Consider the following 12,760-nt stretch of genomic DNA (forward strand, 5'->3'; position numbering starts at 1 on the left):
ATTAACATCACTAAATGAGGTTAAAAGTGGGATTCCAGTGTTAGAGATGAGGAAGAGACCTTGTCTCAAATAGCTGATGATTTTTCCAAAACTGGAAAAAACTTCCTCCTTTCTTTCTGTTGTAGTAGAAGGCAATTTGACCAATAATTCGCAACTATATCCTGTCTCCTGTACAGCATAGATTCTTTGACTAAAACAGTGTAAGAGCTGTAAAATTGTTAAAGATGCCCTAGACAGCTAAAGCAGTGGCCACTTAAATACATGTCTTCCTTCTTGCCATTGAATAATAGGACTCTTGCATTCTTTCTTAAAAACTTGTTGGAATTTGGGCAAGTGAAAGTAGGGTTGCTATAGCCTATTTTCAGGCCTTCCAACATGTCTGGTTCATACTAGTATAAAGCTAAGAAGTAAATTTTAAAACCTTTTAGTAGCCACATAGAAAGTAATCATTTTATTGACTACCAAGATATTTGAACTGTGGGGTTGTAAGCGAAACTAATGATACGGATATAATTATGGTTCTAATGAAAGCACTTGTCAATGGATTGTGTAGGGTTTTTTCAATCACATTAACTACATTACCAAATAATTAGAACAGAGTTTGAGGCAAGCTTTCCAGGAATGATTCCCAGATGTGAGCAAGCTAATTTTTATCATTAGATTGGAGATAACATTTTAATTCAGCTAAAGAGGGGAAAAAAAGTACTTCAAGAACCTTCAAGAAGCCGATGTTATTTAACTTTCTTCATTTTCCCCACAAATTATTTGAAAAGATAGACTATGAATTCTTTGTCATCCATAATAAATTACAGCTTTCTGGAAGGCCTGTGTGAGCAATGCTTTTTAAAGCTTGCTAGGATAAAGTGGCAGTCATAGCATCTTTACCGCAAAGAACATCTGTTTACCAGCCCTGCTTTCTTTGCCTGGTTGTAGGAGTGCTTGAGGGAATGATTTCTTTTTTGTGTCTTGACAGGCTCCTGTGCTCAAGGCCAGACTGCAAAGATAACAGTAGTGTGTGTGTGTGTCTGTGCGTGTGCATATGTGTAGAGCACGCTGAAATCAGAAACATGCCACATAAGAGTATGTTTCATTTCAGTAGGTAATTGGGAAATCCTTGATACTATCACAGATGTGTAGATACCCTCAATTTGGGGAAAGAATTTAATATTAATTTTCCTTTGTCTCCCTTCTAAATAAGCTCTCAGTTTCTAGACATGCATTACCTTTCTAACTAAACTAATGCATTCACAGTGACACCTTGGAATCATGAGCACCATATTCAGACAGTTCTGTTTGTGTCTTAGTTGTAGAATATTGTGAAAAGAAAAAGTATCTTCTGCTTTTTTCTGCCTGAAATAGAACTATGAAGTTCTTTAAGGGAGAGAAGAGTTGAATTTGGGAAACCTCCGTCCTAATTTTTTCCCAATACCATTTTTTATACAAAAAATAAAAGTATTTCTCTTCCTAATTCTCCCTTTTCCCCCAGCCTTTGAATATTCAATATTACCAAGCATGTAATGAGCAAACCAAATTATCTTTTGTTTTTGCTTCTTAAGTTAAAAGTGAATTTCAATAAGCATTATTCATTGATTTTATGTACATTTTGTTAAGTTTCTGGGATTCCCTCCCTTATATCAAATTCCAAAGGACATAACACCTGTCATTCAAAATATTTCAATAGTTGGGAGACAATTGAAAATTTTTAGATTTCCATGTATTTGATATGTTGCTTAAAGAAGTGTGAAACATAGAAACCACTGTTTACAACGTTTATTCATTAATATTAAGATATCTTTGTTCGTTAAAAGAAAGATGTATAAACCTGGCTTTCACTTTTTGGGACATTACTGTCTAGGGGATTCTGGTGGTTTGTTACACTGATGTTCTCAAATATGTGGTATGATAAGCCCTAGTGTCTGAGTCCTCAAGTTCAGTTACAAGGTGAGCTGTCATAAGAGGGACATATTCACTGAAGCAACCACTAATTATAAAAATAGCCTTCAAGAACTCTGTCAAGTTAATGTCTCTTTTAATCAGTTTTTGGCTTATTATAAGATGCTTATAACAATTTACTGCAAAACTGCAATGCTAAAAATACGGTGCACATAGAATCCCTATAACAAAGCACAGTGATCCGCAAATATTACTTATTTTTTTTGGTAAAGGCTTTATTTTGTTAAGTAGTGTCTACAGCCATCGTGAGCCTCAAACTTAAAATCCCGAGATCAGAAATCACACACTCTACCGACCGAGTCAGCCAGGCACCCCTGCACATAGTCTTTAATTCAGAAAAATTGATGTTGGAAAACAGCATGAGGATATCAGTCGACATAAATCCATTGATAAATGAGGACCCGTCAGAGTTATACCAATGAACGGTTTAAAATGAGAGAACTAAAATGGATGAGTACCGAAGTTAGATGTTTCATATGAGAGTTATTTCGGAATCAAGGGGATAAACTCTTGGGAAAATTAATGACTTTTTGACAATTCTTTGCACACGATTCCAGTTTAGGCAGAATTGTTGCATAATTTTGTCAGAAAAGAAAAGTTTTAGAGGCGTCTGGCTGGCTCAGTCAGTTGGGGATCCGACTTTTGATCTCAGCTCAGGTCTTGATCTCAGGGTTGTGAGTTCAAGCCCCACATTGGGCCCTGTGCTGGGCATGGATCCTACTTTAAAAAAAAAATTTTATCCTGAAAATCAACTTATAAAAAATTTTATTTATTTATTCATGAGAGACACACAGAGAGAGACAGAGGCAGAGGGAGAAGTAGGCTCCCCAGAGGGAACTTGATGTGGGACTTGATCCCAGGACTGCAGGATCATGACCTGAGCCAAAGGCAGACGCTCAACCACTGAGCCACCCAGGTGTCCCTGTAAAACCAACTCTTGATTCAATCTTTACTCCAGTTCATAGCCACAGTAACAGATTAAACTTAATTCCTTATGATATAATTTTTTGGTGAATTTCTTTAAGATAATAACCCCGCATGATTTTTTTTCACTCTTTCTCTGAAAAAGTGGATTGGCCGTTTCCTGTTACCAATTTTCTTTTAATAATGAAAACCTCCTGCATAAAGCCACCACGCTGAGTTCTCTATCACCAGTAATTATGAGTAGAATGTGCCTTATTTGAACCTTGCCTTTAAAACCCTAATTATTTCTTTGTCTCTTCTCAGAATATTAATTTAGCACACTGGTTCTCAACTCTGGCCACACTTTAAAAATACTTGAGGAGTCTTTTAAAAATACTGATGGCCTGGCTGTGCTCCCAGAACATTTAAATAAGAACCTCTGCGGGGTGGTGCTTGAGGTAACTCTTTCGAAAATTTCCCCTGTGATTCCAGAGAGTACCACTGATAGATAGTACACTGCAAAGGTGTTACAGCTTCCAGCAGTTAGCTTTACAACCAAAGAAAAGGTAGGATATGATTTTTCTCCCCTTCCTACCTTGTTTTTATTACGTTGAAAACTTCTAAGGTTTTCCCTCCTATTTAGACGACTGGTCAAATTTGAAAAAGTAATGAGAGCATACTACATCTTTTTCTTGACAAGAAGGAGGAATATTCTTAGTGGAGGGGAACTCATTTCTGTATTTTGAAAGCTGTTTCTTTAGTTTGTCTTCTGCCTTGTGTTTGCTCTCTCTAGAGAAAGTATTCTGTCCTTCTGGTGTTTTCTGAGACATTGAGGACCCCTGCAGACTCCTCACGCCTCACCCTTCTCATCCCCTCTCCTCTGCCATCCCATCATGCAACCCAGACACACAAGTGTACTCTCTGTTTCCTAAATCGGTGGTGCTTCATCTAGCCATAATGCTTTTGATGGAACTCTTCCCTGCCCTTGACTGTCTTGCACATCTGCCTATCACAGCCCTCCTGGCCAGCCTGGAGCACACCTCCCAACTTCCAGAGCCCTTTCCACCCCCATCAGCTGAATGTTCTCTAGAAAGATCAGCTGCCTTGTATTCTTCCCCACGTGGATTTTACAATTTGCTCACACTAGAGAGACAGTAAGTTCTTCATTAGGGAAAGACAGAAAATAATGTAATGGCAGGGAGAATCTCAAAGTTGCATTCAACTGTAATAGAAGAGGACTCTAAGTGTCATCTAAGTGTCAAGTTGTGTTTTCTTATGTTGTATTTCTGCATTCAGAGCAAATTAAGAATGGCACTGTCTGAATTCAGGGGTCTATCTCAGCTGAAAGACTTGTAAATACATAAATACGTTTGCTGATTTACATGTTTTAGAGGAAGGAGATGTAACAGGTAATTGTGTAAGTTCCCATCAAACACAGAAGATAATTTCTTTTTTAATTCAGTTTCAACTGATGGATTTTTTAAAAAATCGGGCTGGCAAAAATTTTTAATACCGTTACTTTCCTTCAGTGTACTCTGGCTCTGATAGTTCAGATTGGTGCATTCCTTTCGTGCCCAAAGAATAATGCCTTACAAAGGGTTTATAAAGCTTGGAGTTTAGCTTGAATCATTGTTGATTACTAGGAAGGTCTTATAAATTATCTTTCTGTATTTCAGCTGAGATTCTGACTCACAGGTTATCATTGACTAATCTTAATTGTATGCGTTTTGGGCAACAATCACGTTATTTTAGTTTTTTTGTGCTTATGTGCACCGCAAAGCCTGGAGGGCACAAAATATGTATGACGGGGTCCCAGCCTCTCTGTGGCAAAAAAGTGGACCCCAGATGAGAATGTGGAATGAAGGGAAAGTATGAGATGAGCTCTCTTGCAGTGAAGTAGGGAGATAGATTGGGTGGTACCAAAAGATTTCGTGAGGCTTAACAGAAGCCAGAACACCAAAGACCATGTAATAGCTAAGACATTCAGTATTTATTCTTGCTTATATTGTTGAGTGCGGTTTACTTTCTTTAATCCTGAAGAGCCTTGTTAGACACATTAACTATGGGTCTAGTGCATCAATTACAGTAACCCAGATCTTATTTTACTCTATCTGTGCTATCGTGCCAACATTTTTCTACCAATTCAGCATATTTACTTGGGTGTTTTCTGGGATGCAAAGTGTTACCCTTCTTCATGTTTTGTTAGCCTGTCTAAATTCTGTTTTGTGATATCTTCTCCACTCATTTTATGTCTTCTTTTCCTGCACTAAGAGATGGACTTTTTGATTCCAGAGGGTTAGTTTAGAATGTGAACCAATTAAAGACATCTTATTTCTTCTGTAGTGGTTTTGCTCTTAACATAACCAGTGAGCAGCTTTTTATGTTTTGCACTTAATGTCATTAGGACCCAGACAGGCCTGAACAAAGGGCAGTGTGCAACATCTTCTGTCTGTTTGGACCCAGCTGTAACTGGGATGTTTGTACTGACCTCATCGAGAAAAGCTGGCTGCTTAGCAAACTTGGCCAACTGTAGTTTGAACCAAAAGAGTTTGTATACAGTATGTTGGCTGCGTACCAGAAGACCAGATGATTGCCTTGCTCAGAAAGAAGGGTCTGTCAGTGATGATGACCTCTTGTTTCCCAAAAAGCAAGACACTGTGATCTCACCTACTGATACCTTCTCAGAGGCAGGCCACATCTGATTCATCTAATGGCTCTGTTGGAAGCAACGAGATCTACAAATGATTGGCAAAGTGCAATTTTCAAAATCTTGGATGCTCATTGTTTGTTACTGATGTTTTTAGAAATATATTAAATTAGTACATTTTGTTTTCTGTGAAAGTCACTTACTATCTCGTCTCTGTTCCTCTTATCAGATTTCACCCAAACCCTTCCAGAAAAGTGAATTCCTTGTATATCCCTTCTACCTTTTTATCGAAGATTACACCACTGCCTGTAGAAAAATCTCAAAGATCTTCACAAGGTTTCTAGGGTTTTTTTTTTAAACTATATGTTTATATTAAGCCTTCTTTTTAAAAAAGGCCAAGATTTAATGGTTTCTTTTAAAATATTAAGGTTTTTATTTTTAATAGGGTTATAATCTACTTTTTTGGCTAAGTTGTCTTCTCTGATTACTGAGTTTTCTACTTCTCTTCCTGAAGGACAAATTACAAATAAGGGATTCCAGCAATTTTTTGATTTGCAAGATTCTGTTGTATAATAAACAGTAGAAACCTTCCTTCATAGTTCTCTATGGAGGTAGAAAAATAATTACCACAAAAAAGGTTGTTGGAGTACTTTTAAAAAATGCTTTTAACCTCTTTAAAATTTCAGATAGCTTTTACAAAATACATTTAGTTATTGACATTAATGCATTATATATGAATATAAACAGTATGTGTTATTGGTTTAATATTTAACCTTATGGAATCCTACTCTAATGAAAGCCAAAACTTGGAAAGTAAATATTGTTTTCCTTGGTTTATTTATTTTTTATTTTCTTCTTCCTCCTCCTTGTCTTCCTCCTCGTCGTCCTCCTCCTCCTATCCTCGTCGTCGTCGTCCTCTTCTTCATCCTGGTTTATAAGTCTAAAAACAAAGCTTCAGAGATTTGTTAAAACTTTAGATAAGTTTGCTCAATTTTGATGTCTTGGTTTCTTTGGTTTGCTAATTAATGTTCTCGTTTACAAAATCAAAGATCATTCTTCACTTTCTTTGTGATTGTGCCATATATCAAAATTTTTTTGTCTAAGAAGTACTTTATTTTGATCATATTATATCTGATCATTTAAGGAAGGTAAAGGACATTACGTTTCTCACTTTTGAAAGAGCTAAGTTTCTTATTTATCAATGTTTGATTATTTTTGAATGTTTCTTGTTACTTAGCTTAAGGAACCAAATATTATTTGAAAGTCACCCCTGATCCTATCTTAATGAAATGTATACATTTCCTTTGAGAACTTTTTGAATTTTGCTCCCCAGTTCAGATTTTAAATACAGAAAAATAAATTGGCAGGATATCTTTTACACCTAAAACAACTTTTGAGATTTCATAGTCATGGGAAATATGGCAAAGATACATACTTTCATCTTATGAAAGAGAAGTACTAGAAATAATTAGTTTGGGCAGCGCCGGGTGGCTCAGCGGTTTAGCGCAGGCTTCAGCCCAGGGCCTGATCCTGGAGACCCCGGATCCAGTCCCACTTCAGGCTCCCTGCATAGAGCCTGCTTCTCCCTCTGCCTGTGTCTCTGCCTCTCTCTCTCTCTCTCTCTCTCTCTCTCTCTCTGTGTGTGTGTCTCATGAATGAATAAATAAATAAAATCTTAAAAAACAAAGAACTAATTAGTTTTGTTTGAAATGTTACTATTGTAAAAGTTCATGGGAAGAACTGTGTAGGGACGCCTGGGTGGCTCAGGGTTGAGTGTCTGCCTTCCTCTCAGGGTGTGATCCCGGGTCCAGGGATCGAGACCCACATGGGACTGCCTGCAAGGAGCCTGCTTTTCCCTCTGCCTATGTCTCTGCCTCTCTCTGTGTGTCTCTCATGAACAAATAAATAAAGTCTTAAAAAGAAAAAGAGCTGTGTAATAAGCATAGCGTCTTAGCCTTCTCTATGTTATAACTACAAATAAGTTGTTTTTAATATAAATATTTCTGATTTTTATGCTCTCTTGGGAAGTTCCTGGATATTTGTCAATTCCCCCACTTCCCATATTTTAATAGACATTTTTTTAAGATTTTATTTATTTATTCATGAGAGATGCGGAGAGAGGCAGAGACATAGGCAAAGAAGTGGGCTCCCTGCAAGGAGCCCCAAGTGGGACGCAATCCTGGGACCCTGGGGTCACGCCCTGAGCCAAACACAGACAGTGAACCACTGAGCCACCCAGGTGCCCCCAATAGACATTTTTTAAAATTTTATTTATTTATTTATTCATGAGAGGGAGAGAGAGAGAGAGGCAGAGACACAGGCAGAGGGAGAGGCTCCATGCAGGGAGCCCGACGTGGGACTCGATTCCGGGTCTCCAGGATCAGGCCCTGGGCTGAAGGTGGCGCTAAACTGCTGAGCCACCCAGACTGCCCTAGACATTATTTTTTAGAACAGTTTTAGATTCATAGCAAAATTGAGAGGAGGGCGCAAAGATTTCCCAAATACTTGTTTTGACCCCAAAATGCATGGGGTCTCCCATGATCAGCATCCCCCACCAGAATGCTGCATTTGGCACAATTGGTCACCCCATGTGTGCATATCATTGTTATTTAAAGTCCATAGTTTACATTAGGCTTCACTCTTGGTGTTGTACAGTTTATGGGTTTGGACAAGTATATAATGACATGTCTCCACTCTCATAGTATCACACAGGATACTTCCCCTGCCTCATAAATTCTCTGTGTTTTGCCTGTTCCTTCCTCTTTCCACACAGCTTTCTCTTGTCTACTCTGAACCTTGTGGGAAAAAAAATCAAGCTTTTTAATCTTCACAGGTGTAGGACAAGAAGAAAAATCACTGTGGGCAGATGACAGAACCTAAGACAGTTTTGGGTTCCTTGAAAAGAAGCTATTAGTCCATCCTTCCAACAAATATTTCCTTTCCTTATCTTTGTTCAAATGAGTTACAGACTACTCAAAATCGCCCCACTTTACGAATAAATATTTGGTTAACTATAGCTGATATGCTGTGGCTCTAGCTGAGCAATCTATTAGAATTGTAGGCTGTTGGGAACTTTATTGTGGATGGTTCTGGCATCATCAGCCAATTCCAGTTACTCATTTTTAGTGGATACAGAAGCCCACGTCCACGGGAACTCCTTTAATACACGTGAACAAGGAGGTATAGTGTGGGCTCTGCTTTTAGCTCTTTTTTTTGTGATCAGTTGTATTGCCCTAGATGTTTTCAGAAGTTATTGTTCTTGTCTCTTGGGTTAGTAATTAGCATCAGTGGAATTTTAAAGCTGGAAGGAGTGAACAGTTACATACGACAGCGTGGATGAGTTTTCCAAACATTATGTTGAGCGAAAAAAGCCAGAATACTGTGTGGTTCCACTATGTCACGTTAACAAGGCTACTCACCTGATGATGTTGGAATTCTGGAGAGTGGTTGCCTAGGGTCAGGGAGGGGACAATAACTGTACTGGGACAAGAAGAGAGCTTCAGTTTGTGAAGATTCATTAACTTATAATTAGGATTTGTGTACTTTACAACCAAAAGCTTAAAATAATGGTAACAATCATGAGATATAATCCAGAGGCTTGGGAAGAGAAATGTATAAAGCATAGACAGTATGGGGTGGGGAGTGGTTTAAATGGGTGTCTGGTGCAACCTACCTAGCCCATTTGAGTTCCCCTAGAGACCCTACTACATTGACCAGATTACTCAGCTACTTGCTGACAACATTTATTAATTCATGCTACACATACAGAACATGTACTATGTCCCAGATAGGGGCCGAGATGCAGAGATATAGTTGGGAAGCAGACTGATGCAGCCAGACTCTGTCCTCGCAGAGTTCAGAATTCAGGTTTTCCAGCTTGACTCCATTGCATGGCTTGGCCCACCCAAGTAGACATTTGAGTTTGTACTTCCTTGATTCACGTTAATTTTCCTATTTCAGAAAACTAGATATTTCATTTCTTAAGGCTCAGACTAGAATTTCATTCCCACTTCTACTTGTTGCATGTTTCCCTGTGTTCAAGGAAGAATGTTTTGAGAATCAAGGGTCGTCCGCTCTTAACAAGAGACACTGGTCATGTACTGAGGCTGTGCTGAGAGGAGAGGGAACTCTTGCCCAGGCCTCTGGGCTTGGGGCTGGAGTCATCCCCATCATTTCTGGATGGGTAAACTCACTCCCATCACTTGGCTTCCAGGCTTGTCATTTGAGCAGGCTCTCATCTGCATGTCAATGAGGCTGAAAGCCCTTGGAAAGAATTAACTGGTCTGGGATGTTGATGCAACTTTTCAGCAAAGGCAATTGAAGGGAAAGTTGCCCTGACTGAGCTGATTGTCTTGGAGCAGATATATAGTGAAGTAATCATGTTAATATTATGTGACTCGGGTTATATGATATTTTCAATGATCAGCCTAGTAGGATTTTAAACATGAGCAAAAACACAAACTAATCAAAAACAGTAAATGAAACCTCCCTTTTAAAGCAGATCAACTGGCCTTTTAGTTATTTTTATACTTTTTTATTCAGATTAAAGCCTAGGACAAATTCATATTTCCTTCAATTTATGAGCCGTGTTTTCTATTGCAGTTTTAAACCAACAATATTAATTTCCAGTTGTATTTCTTTTCCTTTAGGACTAATTAAAGAAAACATGTTTGTTTTTCTAGGCATCACTCCCAAATCTTCAAGTGCCAGGATATAAATTCTGGTTTTATGTTCCAAAAGAATGTTTAGGTTTTGAGATCATATAATCTTTGGTAGAATGAAAGTTTGTGTGTGAGGGGGTGCATGTGTTCTTTGTTCACAAGTTTAGCCTCATACCATCGACATTTCTAGAAAGGTAAGCAAATTCCACGCAAAAACTATCCTGTTAATTCTCCACAGGTTATTAAAATAAACACCCAACAAATTCAATTTAGATTTAAAACTATGTTTTAGAGGCCATACATTTAATAGGTAAGATATCTATATTCTCTTATTTGTGTTATTGTTCTTCACGTAGAAGGTAACTTCCTCCAAAAATTCTCTACAGAGCTTGATTTCCAAGTTGTTTCAAATTGCGAGGCAGTAATAGGAGATTCTTCATGATCTTCCTTCTGAGGAAAGTTGAAGCAACTCTGTGCCAATAATAGTATACAGTGAACTCCCCCCCACCCCCCGCCTTTCTATAGACTGATTGGGTTATATACCCAGTGCATGAGGCCAAAATTATGTCTAGTCAAAATGACCCTTGAATGCCTGTTAAATTGCCCATGAAATCCACCTTCCCAGAAGCCCAGAGCTTTGTTTGAGTGTCAGACGAGGTATGACCACACTCTAGGAAAAGTAACCCTAGAGAGGCACCTGGCTTGGTAAGATCCCTACACCATGAAATACATGAGAACCCAGTCAATGGGTGGGACAGCTGATTTCCTGTCTTGAATCCCTTGTTCATTATCAGGCCTAGACTCATGGAAGTGAACAGAGAGTGGAATTTCCTACACTAGGTCAGTTGCTTTGCTTTCTTCTCTCTTTTCTCTGTGGAGTTACATGTAAGCTAAATGTGCATGTGGTGACATCACCGTATCTATGAAGCCCCTCCAGGGCTTTTCTGTGCATAATACACCAATGGCCATGTCAGTTGTAAACACTTGAGAAGAACACATGTAATAAGAGATTTCCGTGGTCTCTACCTCAGCTCTACTGCTAAATAGCATTTGATTATGGTTTCGGATAACTGCTTTTGAAGGTAGGTAGCATTTATGCATGTTTGAATATATAGAGATTGTATTTAGTACTATGCCAAAGTGTATTTTGGCAACAGTAGAATGTTGTACAAGTTGGCTTCCTTTTTAAAAGGTCATTACATAGTTTATATGCCTAACGTTCAAGAAGTTCTTTTGGATCAGCCTGAAGTCATTGGACATATTTTACTTAAAATGTTATTCACATATACAGACACACACAGAGACTTCCTCACATTCCTGATATAGGCTTTTCTGGCTTGACTAGGTCTTGGAATTGGAAGCTCCAAGATTTTTCTCCTGCTGCTCAGGGTTCAAAGGTCATTCCCTCCTCAGAGTTTGGTGATGTTGGGATAAGCTTTACAGCTGACTTGGGAATCCTCCTCCATCTCCCCTTTCTTCCTCACATAAGCCCGTACTATCATCACATGCCTCTGTCACCAAGCCAAGGCCTGTTGGCTCCACCCTCCTCGTGTGTACTGAGTCTGGCCCTGGTATGGCAACAGACAAGCCACTGGAAGGGGCCTGGCTCATGGTACTCTCCCACTTGAAACTGCTTCCAGGCTTCCCTCCACATCAGAGTAGATTCCGGACTCCTTACATCTCTGCCTGCCTCTCCAACTCGGTCCCCGGTCTCCTTGGACTTGCTCCCATGTCCTCCATACTGGCCTTCGTGGGGTTATTCTCACTTCAGGCCCTTTGTACTCTGAGTTCCCTCTCCTTGTAATCCTCTTCCCCCACATTGTGTGTGGCTCGATGCCTTCTAGTATGCAGAAAGAGCCTTTTCTTGACATACCACAATTAAAAGAGCCCAGCCTAAGGGACACCTGGGTGACTCAGTGGTTGAGCCTCTGCTTCAGTTCATGTCATGACCCCGAGGTCGGGGATTGAGTCCATCCCGTATTGGACTTTGTGCAAGGAGCCTCTGCCTGTGTCTCTGCCTCTCTGTGTCTCTCATGAATAAATAAATAAAATCTTAAAAAAAAAAAAAAACAGGCCCATCCTTCCCACAGTCACCTTCAGCCTGCATTAAAAAAAAATTTTTTTTATTGCACTCATCTAAACCTGAAAAGATTTTATGTCTACTTAGTTACTTGTATGTTGTCTGATTAATCCTTTGGAACGGTGCTGTCCCACGTGATAGCCACTGGCCACTTGTGGTCATTTCAGTTTAAATGTAAGAAATTGAAATGCAAGAAAAAGAAAGAAGAAAGAAAGAAAGAAAAGAAAAGAAAGAAATTGAAATGCAATTTGAAATTGAGTTTCTCCATTGCACTAGCCACCTGCCAAGGGCTTAGTAGCCACCTGTGGTGAGTGGCCACTGTATCAGAAAATGCAAACAGAGAACTTCCCCATCTTTACAGGAAATTCTGTTGGATGGCACTGCTTTCAAATATGAGTTCCCTGAGGGCACCAGGCCTACTTTGCTTGTTCTCTGCCAAATGCCCAATGGCTGTGTCCCATACGCAATGCTTAGTGGATGAGGGTGAAAGAAGGAAGAAGTGGGGGGAAGGGAAGA

This window comes from Canis lupus, chromosome 11 (assembly GCF_003254725.2).
Source record: "Canis lupus dingo isolate Sandy chromosome 11, ASM325472v2, whole genome shotgun sequence".
In the NCBI taxonomy this organism is placed as follows: Eukaryota; Metazoa; Chordata; class Mammalia; order Carnivora; family Canidae; genus Canis; species Canis lupus.